The following is a 15,396-nucleotide window of genomic DNA, read 5'->3' as shown; positions in this document are numbered from 1 at the left end:
CAGAAAATTCCTGACTGATTGGTTAAGACTACATTTCTTGGGGAGCTTGAAAGTTCAGTTAGGTTACATATTAAGTTCTGGTTTGGTGACTTAGCCTAAGTCATTAGGGGCCCGTGGTTTTCTTTTTAGTACATCCTTGCCTTGTTCCTCATCTGAGGAGGAAAGCATTCAGTCTTTCACCATTAAGTTTAGTGTTATCTATAAGTTTTTTTAATAGATGTTCTTTTTCACATTGAGGATATTCCTGTCTTTTCCCATTTCTGAAAGACTCTTTTGTTTTTTTAATCATAATGGGTGCTGGATTTTGTTCAGTGCTTTTTTTCTGCACTGACATAATTATGTAATTGTTCTTTAGTCTGTTAATATGGTGGATTACATTGATTTATTTTGAGATATTGAAACTATCTTGCATCCCTGGAATGGACCCCACTTCTTACATATTACTGAATTCTATTTGCTATTGTCGTGTTGAGAAGTTTTGCTTCTTTATTCATGAGGCATATTGTTCTATAGTTTTCTTTTTGTGTGTGTGACTGTCATCTGGTTTTGGAATCAAGATAATAGTAGTTTCAGGGGTGGGATGCCTGGGTGGCTCAATCAGTTAAGAGTCCAACTCTTGATTTCAGCACAGGTCATGATCTCAGGATCATGGGATCAATCCCTGCGTCAGGCTCCATCCTGAGCATGAACCTGCTTAAGATTCTCTCTCCCTATCCCTCTCCCTCTGCACCTCTCTCCTCCCCCATCACGCTCTCGCTCTCCAAAAAAAAAGATAACAGTAATTTCATAAAATAAGTTGGGAAGCTTTTTCTCCTCTCCTATTCTCTGGAAGAGATTGCCTACGATTGGTATTAACATGTTGTAGAATTCTCCAGTGAAACTGGAAATTCTTTTGGGGGGGTTTAAAATTATGAATTCAATTTTCTTAATAGTTATAGGGTTATTAAAATCATCTATTTCCTATTGAGTGAATGTTGGGAGTTCATGTCTTTCAAGGACTTGTTGGTTTCATCAAAATTCTCAGAATGTATAGAGTTATTCTATTTCCTTACTATCCTTTTGATTTTTGAAGGTTCTGCAGTGATATTCATTTGGTTCCTGATATTAGAAACTTGTGTTTTCTCTCTTTTTTCTTTGTGTTACCAGAGTTTGTAGATTTCACTGATCTTTTCAAAGACCCAGCTCTTTGTTTCATTGATTTTCTCTAATTGTTATTCCTGTTTTCAATTTTATTGATTTCTCCTCTTATTTTAATTTCCTGTCTTCTGTTTGCTTTGGCTCTGTTTGGCTCTTTTGTTCCTAGTTCTTGTCTTTTTTTTAGAACTGAATCAAACATTTTATTCAACTTTTTAGGATGAGGAAAACAAATGATATAAAGTAAGTCATAAGAAATGCTCTCTTGTACTATTTCAACTACTTTCAATGTTTTACAAAACGCTTACACAGCAAATACAAAAAGCTTCAACATACTCATAACTTTTGCTGCAATAAATGCAACTTTAACAAACATACAAATTTCTTCTTTATCAATCTTAAAAGTAGAATTACTGAATTACTAATTTTTACATTGTTATTCATACTTATTTTTTAAAGAATTTATTCATTTATTCATGAGTGAGTGAGAGAGAGAGAGAGAGAGGCAGGCAGAGATACAGGCAGGGAGAGAAGTAGGCTTCACGCAAGGAGCCCGATGTGGGACTCCATCCCAGATCTCCAGGATCAGGCCCTGGGCTGAAGGCGGCGCTAAACCGCTGAGCCACCGGGGCTGCCCCATACTTATTTTTATTCATAAGTTTTTAATGAGATCATTGCCAATACATACATTATTTTCCTTAACTTTATTTTTACATTAAGCCAGTATCTGTCATGCAACCATCAAAAACCTCCCAGTAAATTACACAGGTTGGTAGTCCAATTTAGATGGTAGTCCAATTTAGACTCTAGCTTCTTAGAATCAGCCACTTTTCTGACTGCTTTCATGAAGTCTTCCTGTACTACAACATCATGATCAGCATGAATTGCAAACATACCTGCTTCAGTACAAATATTTCTCAGGTCTGCTCCATTAAAGCCATCTGAAAGCTTCACAATTGCTTCATAATCTATTTCACCATGCTTTGCAATGGGACCTGCATGGATTTTCAATATATCTAATCTTGCTTGTTCATTTGGTAGATCAATATGTATTTTTCTATCTAATCTTCCTGGACAAAGCAAAGCAGGATCCAGTGTATCTGGTCTGTTTGTAGCCATGATCATTTTAACTCTATGTATAGTATCAAACCCATCCATTTGATTCAGTAACTCCATTAAAGTTCTCTAAGTCTCTCTATCAACTGAAGTACCCTCAGAAAACCAACGACCACCAATAGCATCTATTTCATCCATAAAAATAATGCATGGTTGGTGATCCCTGGCATAATTAAACATTTCTCTGATCAAACACTTTCACCAATGTACTTGTCTACAATAGAACTAGATACAACCTTTAAGAAATTGCAGTTTAGCTGCCTAGCAACAGCTCGAGCCAAGAGTGTTTTTCCTGTGCCTGGTGGCCCATATAACAAGCAGCCTTTTGGAGGTATTATTCCTACACGCTGGAATAATTCTGGGTTTGTAAGAGGTAATTCTATCACCTCTCTTAATTCCTGAATCTGTTCTGATAATCCTCCAATTTCAGAATAAGAAACATTCCCAGGGGCCTCATGAGACATGTTGTAGACCAATGGATCCACTTCTCTTGGCAAATATCTCATGATAGTGTAGTCATATCCAAAGCAATTCTTGTTCCTGGCTTCAGCTTACTTTTGTCAAGCTGTCGATGACAACCCACAACATATCTTGGTCCATTTGTAGCTTTAACAATGAATTTTTCTGCAGTTAGTTGCTTAAGTACTTCACCACAATCTGCCCAACACTTTGTAGGGCCTTCAGATCGTTTTCAGACTTTTCATACTGCTTAGTAAGTTCTTTTTTTTTTTTTTTTTTTTTAATTTTTATTTATTTATGATAGTCACAGAGAGAGAGAGAGAGAGAGAGAGAGGCGGAGACACAGGCAGAGGGAGAAGCAAGCTCCATGCACCGGGAGCCTGATGTGGGATTCGATCCCGGGTCTCCAGGATCGCGCCCTGGGCCAAAGGCAGGCGCCAAACCGCTGCGCCACCCAGGGATCCCAGTAAGTTCTTTTAATTGTTCCCTTAACTCCTTGAGATGGCCGTCGATCTCCTTCTGCTCCAGCAGCTTCTTGAGGTAGTCCTGAAGCGCCTTATCTCTTGGGTCTGCCATCATGAGAAGCTGTCGCTCATTTGTTCCTAGTTCTTAAGGTAGGAAATTAGATTACTGATTTGAGACTTTTCTCTTTTCTAGTATAAGCATTTGGTGCTATAGATTTCCCTTTAATGAACACTGCTTTAGTTGCATTCCACACATTTTGCTGTGATGTATGTTCATTTTCATTCAGGTCAGTATATTTTTAAAATTTCTCTTGAGAATTCATCTCTGACCCGTGAGTTATTTGGAACTGTGCTGTTTAGTTTTCAAGTGTTTAGACATTTTCCTGCAATCTCTCTGTCATTAATTTCTAGTTGTATTCCATCATGGTTACAGAATACATTCTGTTTTATTTTCATTGCTTAATTTGTCGAGGTTTGTTTTATAACACAGGATGTGGTCTAACATAGTCTGTGTTCCATGGGCACTTGAAAGGAATGGGTATTATTCTGTTGTTGGATGGAGTGCTCTATAAATGTCACATTAGATCCTGTTGGGTGAAGGTGTTGCTGAGTTCTTCTATATCCTTGCTGATTTTCTGTCTGGGAGGTCTATCCCAGCTCCCCACTCAGTCTTGTCTGACACCACCCCCATAGGGAGGTTTGGGTTGCCTAGCTACAGCTTAGCAAGGGTATAAGTCCCTGTTTTCAGCCTTTCCCCTACAAATGGGGTTGAAGACGGGGCCACATTTTTTTCTTCCTAGGATACTTGCCTGAAGTAAAGCAGTTAAATTCTCTGCCTTGCTAGTCTACCTCCTTTTCTGGTCCTTTGGTTAGAGGCACAGGCTATTTGGTTTTGGTTTTGGCTTTGTCTCCACCCATTGGTGGCTCCAGATTGCAGGATTTTTGAGCTTCAACTCTGAGATATACAAAGCAAAACAGAAATCCAGGGAACATACCACCATGTCATTCCTAGAGTTCTGAGGTCTCTTGCTGTTGTACCTTCTTCCCTCCACCTTCCAGAGTCTTCTGTGTTGATTTATTTATAATGTTGAGGGCTTTGGGTTGTACTTAGTTTTTAGTTTGTAGTTTTACTTAGTGGGAGGAATAAGGAAATGTTTATCTACTGTCTTCCCAGAAGGAGAAATCCAGACTTAATCTTTTAAAATGTCACATAACTTTGCAGAGTATGACTCTCAGCAGCTTATTTAACTATTTACCTATTTTATGAACTTAGCTTGTTTCTAAGTTGTGATGGCCAATTATTTCCATAAGCATCCATTCAATAAACATTTGTATACATGTGCAAGAGTTTCCTTAGGATAGATGCTAAGAAATGGAGTTGCTGGGTATAGGGGACATGCATTTTACATACTAATAAATGCTTCCAAATTTCTGCCAGTAATTCTGTAATCTGCCCAGTAGAGTATGAGAATAGCAGTTTTGTTCATCTCCATGTCAACACTCGATATAATCAGATGTTTAATTACCAACCTGATGGGTGAAAGATGGTATCTGATGTTTGTTTTCATTTGCTTTTCCTTGAGTACTAGAAGTCAAACATTTTTTCAAATGTCCATTGGCAATTTGTACCTCTCCTTCTGAATTGACTGACCAAATACCTTGCCATATTTCCTTAAGATGATTTGCCTTTTTTATGGATCTACAGAATCAATAGATAGATATAGATATTTTAAATATATATTAACATATATACGTAGAGAGAGATATTAACTTTTGACCTAATACATATATTGCAAATAATATATTTCTCCCAGTTTATCATTTGTCTTTTACCTTTATTGATGGTGTCTTTTGTCTAGGAAATTTTTTTGATGTAGATTCAGATGTATCAATCATGCTTTTATGCCTTTTGTGTTGTATGCGTTGTTTAAAAAGGATTTCTCTACATCAAAGTCACAAATATATGCATCTACATATTTTTTATTGTAGTTATAGATATGCTTTATTTTTTATAGTTAGTTGTTTGAGCTATCCAAAATTGCATGTGTGCGGGTGTATTTAGTATATGGTTAGAGATCTAGTTTTTTCCAAATGAAAAGCCAGTTGTTCCAATACTTTGTATTGAATAGCTCATCCGTTCAGCTCTGGCTTATAAATGCCACTAATATTACTTATTTAATATCTTTACATGTGTTGGTTTGAGGGCTTTCTATTCTGTTTCACTCATTTATTTGTTTAGTTCTGAGCCAATACTGTACCTTATTAATTATTAGAGATTTGATATTTTGTATAATAAATTCTCCTTCACTGCATTTCCCCAAAAAAATTGTTTTAGCTTTTCTTGTGCATATTCTTTACATATAACATTGTTTCTGTGTATTTGTAAAAGCCTGTACTTTAGACTCCAAGAGTAAATATTGATTAGAAACATGGACTCTGGGCACTAGGTCTGCTGTTCAGTGGTATTCCCAAAGTGGGGGCAAATCCTTTTCCTGATTAGAAAGAAACAACAACAAAAAAACTAAATTCTGGCTTGATAACATACTTCGTTGAACTTTAAGGAAGGGAGTAAGGAGTGGTTGAGGTAGACAAGCAGCACACAGTAGCATTAGGAGACAGTGGGGTCGTGATTTTCTATCTGGGAGAATCCAGGATGACAGCAAGTATACATGGTGGGAGGAGGGAGTACCAGGAATTAGGAGTGGCCCCTTATTCCATGCTGCTGTCTATGGGGTCAAGTTCTGAGGAACTATAGGAACACCCATTCCTAGGAGCGTGCTCACATTCGTGTCCATCCCTATAGGGCATATAGGGGAAGATGAACTGGGTTAGTAGCTGAGCCTGTTGGGCCTGATGTTCTGGACAGACTACAGTATGGGTATGGAGGTGGACCTGACTACTTTTGGGTCCACTGCTGACATTCCATTCCCCAGTTCTGTGGAATTTTTGTCTCGGTGGGGGTGCTGATGCCTAGAAAATTTACTCTCAAACAAAAATGGCCCATTCTACCACAATGGAGCCATGCTGCCTGCCCAGTGGTATGTTATTGAGTGTCACTAGCTGGCAGCAGGCACTCACAGCCAGTTGGAAAGTCTTGATCCTTGGCCTTGGGGTAGAGCTGCCTACTCAGTTGCCCTGGCAAACTGTAGACCTAGAAGGATATTCAGCAGCATAAGGCAGTCTTAGAGTTTAATTGAAGCCCTCCAGACTTTTCCCAAGGAGGATATAGGGGCTGGTTTAGAGGTTCTTGGGGATGTACAGATGCTGTCTGGGCAGGGAGCTCTGCCCTACCCATGTTCCATCTGGCTGACAGGGTGGACACTGCCCCAGGACCTATGTACTCTCCTCCCCACACACAGTCAGGGTCATGGTCTCCAAGGCAGGAGAGGGGCCTAAGCCACCAGCACTACTGTATGGATTTTAGCACCTAACAAGGCCGACAAACCATCATTCTAGTAAAGAAGGCAAAATCAATTGCAGTAAATACCTTGAGAGGTACAAAGTTCTATGTGGATTTTACTTACCTCACCTTTAAAATCCAACCAATACTAAGTCTTTTCCCACTCTTGAATCCCTTTCTTCCCCCCCCCCCATTTTCATGGCTCAGACTAGACCCTGCTAAGTGATACTACTGGACTACCTCAGATCCATTTCTTGGATCTCTTTTCCCTTTGTGCACCCTCCTAACTCAAAGCTCTGATCATGTCCTCTGCTCTGCCATAAAACATGTTTACAGAGTCCAGCCCAGCAACCCCCCCACCGACTTTCTTCTCAAATGTCATTTACACCTTTTCTTTTATTTCCCAAATCGTTGGTGTTTCTTCTAGTGCTTGATTTTGAAAGTCCTCTGAGGTGGCCCAACCTTCTCTTTCTGCGTTTGTGCGTGCTGGGCAGGTGCTAGGAAGACGCTGCAGCTGGATGCTGTGGAAAGCTCACCATGAAATTTGGAGTCAGATAACCGGTTAATCTACTGCCCCCCCCCCCCCCAACACACACACCTCTGCTTCTTGGCTTCTTAACGCTGGCCCTCGCTTCACCTTTCTCTCATTCTAACTCTCCCCCTCTGTTAAGGCCGCGTGAGAAAACGACCCCTATCTGAGTTTAGTGACAAAGACTTCTGGAGAGTGGTGGCGAGTGGGGCCTCCAGCGCCGGAAGCTTCCAGGACGCGGGGGTTGGAGCAGAGTTTAGGCACCGGCTGGCGGAGCAGGTGCTGGCGCACAGCTGCCATCGGGAACTGCCGGGGGCTGCTTTTCGTGCGCAGAGCGTCTCCGGGCGTCTTGGTGCGTCACCGGGTGCGTGCAGAGGCGGCGGGGCGGCGGGGCTGCGTGGGCGACCAGCGCGGGCAAAGCCCGCGCGATGATTCACGGTCCCCCGGCACCTCCGGAACAAGACGCTCCTTGGAAGCGGCCCCGCTCCCTCCCGCGTTCTTCCCCCGCCGCACCCAACAGCTAAGGCAGCCCCGCGCCCGAGAGAGGGCGCTGCAGTGCAGCCGCGCAGTCGGGCGCTGCTTTCTGGCTCAGAGAAAAGAATCTGGGGGCTCAGGCGGTGGGCTGGGTGGGAAATGTCTCTCTGCAGCCCCAGCGGCGGCTTGGTTTTTGACACCGAAATGAAATATCCCTAAAAATTATCAGTCCCTGTGCAGAGCGATGGAGCCGAGGGGCCCTGTTGGAGAGTGCCTCTTCTGGCTTCCCTCAAGCTTTGGAGCAGTTGTGGAAGCAGGGGACTCCCCCCACCATCCCCAGAGAGGGTCCTTGATAGGATGAGTCTCCAAAGCTAAGTAGCCCAGCCCTTCATCTTCTCCCCTCTGACCTTTCCCAACTGAGGTGAGGGAGATGATAGGGATTTGGCCTAACTGTAATGAAGGGCAGGAGAAAGCGCTCTAGCCATCAGGGAGGGCACCAGGGTTTCCATGCCAGCCCCATCTCAGGGTTGCTGTGTGACCTCAGCCATGCCATTATTCACTGATTCAGACAACATTCACAGTGTTCACAAGGTACTAGCGGTAGGGGAGATGGAAGAGGCCAAAGCTATTGAATAGTTACCCCAAATTTAATGCAGCTATGCCTCACACAGGGCCCCACACATAGGTGATCCATAAATATTTGCTGAAGGAATAAATGATGTAGCTTAATCACTGCACATTAGGGCAGGGACTTGTCACTGATGTATCCCGGGTGCCTGTAACAGTGCCAGACACACACAGTAGGCGCTAAATATATTGTCAAGTGAACGATAGAGGAATGCATCCAGTGTTTTGTGAGTGCAGAAGGCACCTACCCCACAAGAGTACCTGATGTTTGAACCAGATCTTGAGGAAGAGTGGATAATAGCTGGGCACACAGGGCCAGAGGAGAGGGTGATACCGGCAGAGGGAAGAGCCTGTGCCAAGGTACAGAGCCCTCAGTGTCCTCACCTGTTCGCACCTTGATTCCATCCTGTAAGAAAAAAAGAACAAGGTTGACCCTGTAGTTGCTCAGATTCCTCTAGTTCTAAGAATCTCTGATCCTAGAAATGAATACATGTACCCAGGTTAGGACCTGACCAGTGCTGAGCAGCTTTGCATTCCAGGAGATCCAGGTTTTGACTTTGGCTTAGCCCAACTTCAGAATAAAGGCTTGGGGATCTTAGGCACCTCTTTTCCATCCCATCTACTCTATCACTTTGGAAATCTCTCTCAAATTCCATACAATCAATTACACCACAAAAGTCAGCACTAATTTGTATATTGCCATGATTTTCCTTTGTATTAATTGGGTTTTTTTTAAATAAAGCCTTTGTTAGTTACAGATTTTTTTAAATAAATTTTTATTTATTTATTTACTCATGATAGACAGAGTGACAGAGACACAGGAGGAGGGAGGAGCAGGCTCCATGCCGGGAGCCCGAGGTGGGACTCAATCCCGGGACTCCAGAATCACACCCTGGGCCAAAGGCAGGCGCCAAACCGCTGAGCCACCCAGGGATCCACTAGTTACAGATTTTTAAACTTGTGGTCAACACGGAAAAGTATCATGGAAGAAAATAAAAATCACCCATACTTTTACTACCTGATGTAGTTCCTTGAAGATTTATTAAAATCCACATACGTGGGACACCTGTGTGGCTCAGTAGGGTTGGGCATCAGACACTTGACTAGGGCTCAAGTCATGATCTTGTGGGTTTTGAGATTGAGCCCCACCTAGGGCTCCACATTGTGGGGAGTCTGCTCCTCCCCCCACCTTGTATACTCTCTTTGTCTCTCTCTCTTTCTTTCAAAAATAAATACATAAATCTTAAAAAGAAATCTGCATACATGTGAACTTGTAAAACTCACTGTCACAGATGGTTGCCCTATGAGTTTTATATTCCCAACAAAGAATGAGCTGGGAACCATCCTCTCTTACCCTCCGTTAGTTGGGTCTCTGATGGGAAGAGATGTTGGCTAGGACCCCAATACTTTAATTCTTTAGCCAACTGTAGATCATCATGTTGCTAAGTCCTCAAAGAACATACTGCTCAGAGGACTTTTCATTGGGAGGCAGGGCTCTGGACCTGAACCACTATGTGGTTCCCCCTCTAGGTTTGGGCTAGATTATGTGGGAGCCACCAGGCCTCATTCGAGACCAGAGACAGCACTGAGCAGCTTTCTGGAAAGCCTGGGGAGAGGCTGCTTAGGAACTTACTTCCCTACCTGCCTGAAGGGGCCTCCACAAATAAACCCATAACCCTAGCTTGCTCAGTTTCCCTTAGGCCTCCTATGAAGAGCTCCATCCCCAGCACACTGGCCCCCCCCTTTCTGTGACCTAGTTCCTTGCTATTCACTGCGTGATCCATGGGCCAACAAAGTAGACAAGATCTTTAGATGATGGTTTGTATGGTAACGTTTAAGAAGCAAAGTGCAAATTCTATTTCAGAAGGTCTGGGATGGAGTCTGAAATTCTTCATTTTCTAACATGCTTCTGAGTAACAGAGATACAGCTTCTTCACAGAACACACTCTGAGTTGCAAAGATCTAGGAGCCTCTTTTGCCCTCCCTTGTTCTCCCCGAAGGCGAAGGGACTGGAGAGGTCTCGAGGATTTTCTAAAGGTTAAAATGTGTAGACCCATGTACCTATACACACACAGAGTTGAGGGCTGCATCATGGGTGCTTCATAAATGTTTGATGAGTGAATCCATGAAGTTAAGGTGTAAAAAGACCTAAAGCTACGCTTGCACTCCTCCAGCCGCTTGCCCATTTCAGCGTCAATATCATCAGCTTCTTGGTCACCAAATGAGATTGGTTCCTTAGCCATTTTCACCCTGGCTCTGCCTTTCCTTTATCACTGCTTCTATTCTCATTCAGACACTTCTCTGGTATCCCCTGCCTTCCTGCCTCTAATCCCTCCCCCCTCCCCCCCCAGTATTACTGATAAGACTCTACAGCTACACACTAGGCCTTGGCGAAATAATTCTAGAATCTTCCTTATCCACTCTGAACCTGCTTTGGCCACCTTGGTGTCTCAGGTCCCTGGAAACTACATCTGGTTTTCCCAACTGTTGCAGCCCTATTTACAGCCTGATACTTTCACTTAATGCCCCCTTTCATCTGAGCTGCAGCCTCCATGACCTGGCCTGCTGTGCCCCTGTACCCAGAAGCTCTTGCATTCCAGCCAGTTTACAGTGCCCCAGGCATCTGCTTGGTCTGCAGGGAAAGTCAAACATGGCAGCCTCATTCCCCCTTCCCGTATTTCTCTGACTTTATATATCTTGTCCTCATAAGTAAGTTCTAAGCACCTGGAGGGCAGGGAAATGTGTCTTATTCCTCTTTATCCCTTGTGGCCCCAGCATCTTCTTGGCATTTGTTCACTCGTTTCTGAAGGACCAAATGTCCACTCTGTGCCAGGTTCCATATCAGGTGTTAGGGCAGCAGAAGTGGAGGCAGACATAGTCTAGTACGTTCCAGCAGATTCCAGGCAACAGGGAAGTCTAATAACATGAGATTGGCAAACCGATTGTGGGCCCAGGCCAGTAGAAATATTTGTGAACGTGGTGGTGAGCAGGCAGGGGCAGCCCATGCCTAGAACAGATAAGGAAAAATTTTGGGTTGACAGCTGCTCAAGGACTACCTTTAGGAGCCTGAGGGAGACATGGGAGAAGGAGACGGAGTATTGTCTGCTCTTTTCAAAATGAGCACACAGAAGAGGAAGTAGCAATTATGGTTCTGGCAAAAACAGTACTTCCAGTTGTTACCTGAAAAAAATAGGATTTTGGGGGGGGAGGAATTCTGAAAGGCAGGTGATGTAATGGGAATGGCACTAAACGTCTTTCTAGAACTCAGATTCTGTGACCCCTTGACCTGGGTCTCAGTGCCAGCCCTCCCTCTTGCGGGCTCTCAGACCTTGGACAGCTGCGTTCACCTATGGCAGCCTCATTTTCTTCCTCTCTGATTTGGCAGGATGTGGAGCAGGGTGGTGTTCAAGGAGCTTGGAGTCTTGAACAGTGAGCTTCCTCTGGGCTGTTGACATTCCTGGCATGCAACAGGAACAGAAGAGTGGATCAGGAAAGCCCAGGCAGCAGAGCAGACTAAAATCGGGGGTGGGGGGTGGAGAATGGAAGGAGAGAGGGCCTGACTTGGGTGCCACATCTGCATGGGGCAAGAATAGCTTTGATCCTCCCCCACCCCGTTCCTGACCCATGATAACTGCAATATGTTAGAGAGACTGCACAGGGGTGCCTGGGTGGCTCAGTGGTTGAACATCTGCCTTCGGCTCAGGTTGTGATCCCAGGGTCCTGGGATTGAGTACCGTATTGGGTTTCCTGCAGGGAGCCTGCTTCTCCCTCTCCCCATGTCTCTGCCTCTCTTTGTGTATCTCATAAATAAATAAATAAAATCTTTAAAAAAAAAAACTTAAAGAGGCCGCACATTTCCCAAGTCACTCTTTAGCTTGTTACAAGTTTGTAGGCACACTCCAGACTCTTAGGTGGGGAGCCCAGGGTTGTGGCAGAGCCAGTGACTATGGCAGGCGCCTTGGGCAGCTGGGGGAGGGGGGTCAGTGAGTGAAATCTCCTCTACAGGGAAAGGCCTTGGGGGACTCTCCTGAGGTGAAGCCCAAGGGCAGGCAGTCTCTGAAAAGGCCTCAGAAGAGCTGGCCTTGGTACGTGTCTTAAAGGAAACATTTAAAGACCCCAGGTCTCCAAAGAATACAAGTGGCATGGTATCATGCGAGGTGTTGGTTGGAGTCATTTTTGCATTGTAGGGGGACTTCTCTGGTAGTAGGGCTTTGCCCTGGGGGTAGGATCTGCACCCTAATCTGTGGAAGCCCACTTGTAGAAAACAATAAGTGCTACCACTGACAGAGCATCTGCTATTGTCCTAGGTGAAGATCTAAGCACTTGAGGGATACTTTATTAACTCATGCTCAGAGCCACCCTCGTTTCACATAGAAGAAGACAGGCACAGAGAGACTAAGTAGGTTGGCCTATCACACAGCTAAAGAGTAGAGGAGCAGACATCCCTGTCTCCAGAGCAATAAACCCCAGTGCCATTAACAGCATCTGTGACTGCCACTAGTAGAATCACGGCTCTTCATATCATCTTCCACTTGTTGGAGGGATCTCAGAAAATTGTTAATGCTCATCACTACCTCAAAACGAAGGTAGTCATTAGACCCACTGCTAGATCTTGTTATATTGAATGTGTTAATCAAGAAGCACATATGCCTAGATTATAAATTGTGGTTCAGGATCCAGTAATCAGTTTCTTTTGTCATCCTTCACAATGTATTAGATGCATTTAAAAGCATTTTTTTTTGAAAGGGTCCATCGGCAGCACTAGGCTGCCAATGGGGGCCACGGCCTGCCCTAGAAGGCTTTTCTGATAGATGGTGGGCTAAATACTTGGGAAGCGGGCGCACAGAGTGCCGCTTAATGCCAGGCATTCCACCTATATGCTGGTACCACAGCCTCATGACTCTGAGAGTGAGGCGTAATTATTCCACTTGACAAATGAAGAGACCAGGGCTAGAAAGGAGGGAGCCTTGTCTCTACGGGCACCATCAAGTAAGTGGCCCAGCTGGGACATGCATCCAGGTATGTCTGACTAGAGTCCATTAACCCCCGCAGCTCTATTTTCCCTGAAAGATGAGTGCCAGCCCTCAACTACAGTTCCCTCAAATACAGATGACCCCCACCCCTCACTCCAAGACAAAGGACACCTGAATGCACACTAGCAGACACCACTTTTTCAGCCCCAGAGCATCTCCCGACCTTGGGTATGGATTGAGAGCACTTCCGGGGAGAGGGAGAAACATCTGAGAGTAGTACCAGGCTTGATGATTGGCAGCCTGGGGAAGATGGGAAATAATGGCTGACAGCTACCTGCCCAGGTTCAAATCCTAGCTCTGCCCCTTGTACATTCATGAACCAATTGCTCAACTCTTGATGCTTCCGTTTCCCCAACTGTAAAATGAGAATGATAATGGTACCTGCTAAGATGAGAAGGGTCCGAAGGGTGCAGTGAGGTAAGCCAGAAGAAGCCCTACTGTGTCTGACACTCTGTGAACCATTGCCATTATTTTCTCCTGAGAGGGGTGCATGAGGGGAACCCAAGGCTTCTGGAAGAACACTTCAGGAGATGCCAGCCCTTTGACCTTCCCCGTATCTGTTACCTGGCCGCCCTTGCTAGGATTCCCCAGGTGTGATAAGCAGTAGAAGCCCTCATATCTGGGGCTTGCCCCTCTGGCTGCACATTAAAATCACCCACAGAGTTCTCATGATGGCAGTGCCCAGTCCCCACCCCCACCCCCAGACTAACAGGATCTGACTCCAGGGCTGAGGCTCGACTAGCAGCATTTTTTTCCAAAGCTTTCAGGAGATTCTAATGTGGAGACAGCTCAGAACCATGCCCTCAAAAGGAAATGAGGCTGTGTGCTGCTATTTGGGGACAGTGAGGAAGGAAGGAGAGACTTGGAGTCCATGCCCTGCTCTGCACACAGGATGAAAAGGAACAGGAGCTCAGGTGTGGAGAGGAAATGGGTGGCTTTAGGGAGGAAGAGAGGTAGGAGTCTGCAGTTAAGACAGAGCTAAAGCGGAGCCACCAGGGCCAGACCCTGGCTCCAAGCCCTGCCAGGCTGAGGGCCTAGGTGGTTTTCCCACAGAGGAAAATGGGAAATACGGGGGTGAAGGGAAGAGGAGGATGTGGGCACAGCCTCTTTCTGTGCCCTTGAACAGTAGATCATGACGGGTTGTTAACACCTTGCAAGGAGCATGGGAGACAGACTGTTCCTCCTCCTCCCCTGACATATATACACACACAGCAGCTCCCCATCCACCCACTCACAAACTCACGCACAGATTCCACCCCCACTCAACCCAGCAGAAAGTCCCAACTCCAATCTATGTAAATATCTGGCAGCCAGAGCAGAACAGCATGCGTGGAGCCGTAGGTAGCGGGGAGACAGTGAGGAGGGTCAGATTCCAGGTCCCCAAGGGGGCCTTCTGCTGTAACAGAAGACTGCAGGAAGCCTGGAGCTCAGCAGGGCTGTGATTATTATGTTTTCACATGTTGAGAAAGGAAACGGGCAAAGAGGAGGCAAGCCACTTGCTCTCAGTTACATAGGGAGTAGTGGTAGAGGCAGGACTCGAGTCCTGTGCACCTTTTCCCACACTCACCTGCAGACTTCAGCCTTGACCCCTAACCTGCCATTCCTGGGAAACTGCCCCACTTCCCACCATGGCCCTATGTCCCTACCAGGGTCTTTTGAGTCACCCAGCAGAGGTCTTGAGTGGGGTGCTCTGAGAGAATCTCAACTAAACCTCCAGCTCTGAGTCTGAATCAAGAGTGGAGGAGTGGGACATTTGAGGCTTCACAATCGTCTTGCCTTCCCCCTCCCCATCTTTTGTTCTGGGACATATTTTGGCCAGGTGAGATTCTTCTCTCTGCCTCCCCACCACCACCACCCCAAAGTGGAGACTATGTCTTTAAGAAAGGACAAGTCAGAGCTGTGGGGATCAGTTTCAAGCAGCCCTCAGAAAGCGAATCTGGATTGAGTTTAGGAAGAAAAAAAAAGGGGTTAGCTTTGGTCCTGCCTCCTTTCCTTTCTCTCCTTTGCTCGTCCCTCCTCCGGCCTTAGTGTGGAAACTCTTAAGTTGGCCAGGAGGTTACGGAGCCCAGAGCTTTCCCTACCAGCCTTGTCCGTTCACCTTGTCCCCTCCTCCAGCTCCCAAGCAAGCGATCTGGAGGACTGCTGGGAAAGTGGCTGGAA

The 15,396-nt window shown here is 45.2% G+C and overlaps 1 protein-coding gene and 1 pseudogene across 6 annotated transcripts in view; one reads left to right on the top strand and one right to left on the bottom strand.

Annotated features, from left to right (window-relative positions):
- The window catches only part of NHSL2 (NHS like 2), a 254,608-nt gene that overhangs the window by 110,634 nt on the left and 128,578 nt on the right, over positions 1-15,396 (top strand). The gene's annotated exons all lie outside the window — the stretch shown is intronic.
- On the bottom strand, positions 1,785-3,302 carry LOC144307816 (26S proteasome regulatory subunit 10B-like; annotated as a pseudogene).

Source organism: Canis aureus, chromosome X (assembly GCF_053574225.1).
Source record: "Canis aureus isolate CA01 chromosome X, VMU_Caureus_v.1.0, whole genome shotgun sequence".
Classification (NCBI taxonomy): Eukaryota; Metazoa; Chordata; class Mammalia; order Carnivora; family Canidae; genus Canis; species Canis aureus.
The sequence above is the reverse complement of the archived record's forward strand: the minus strand, read 5'-3'. Positions and strand labels throughout refer to the sequence as shown.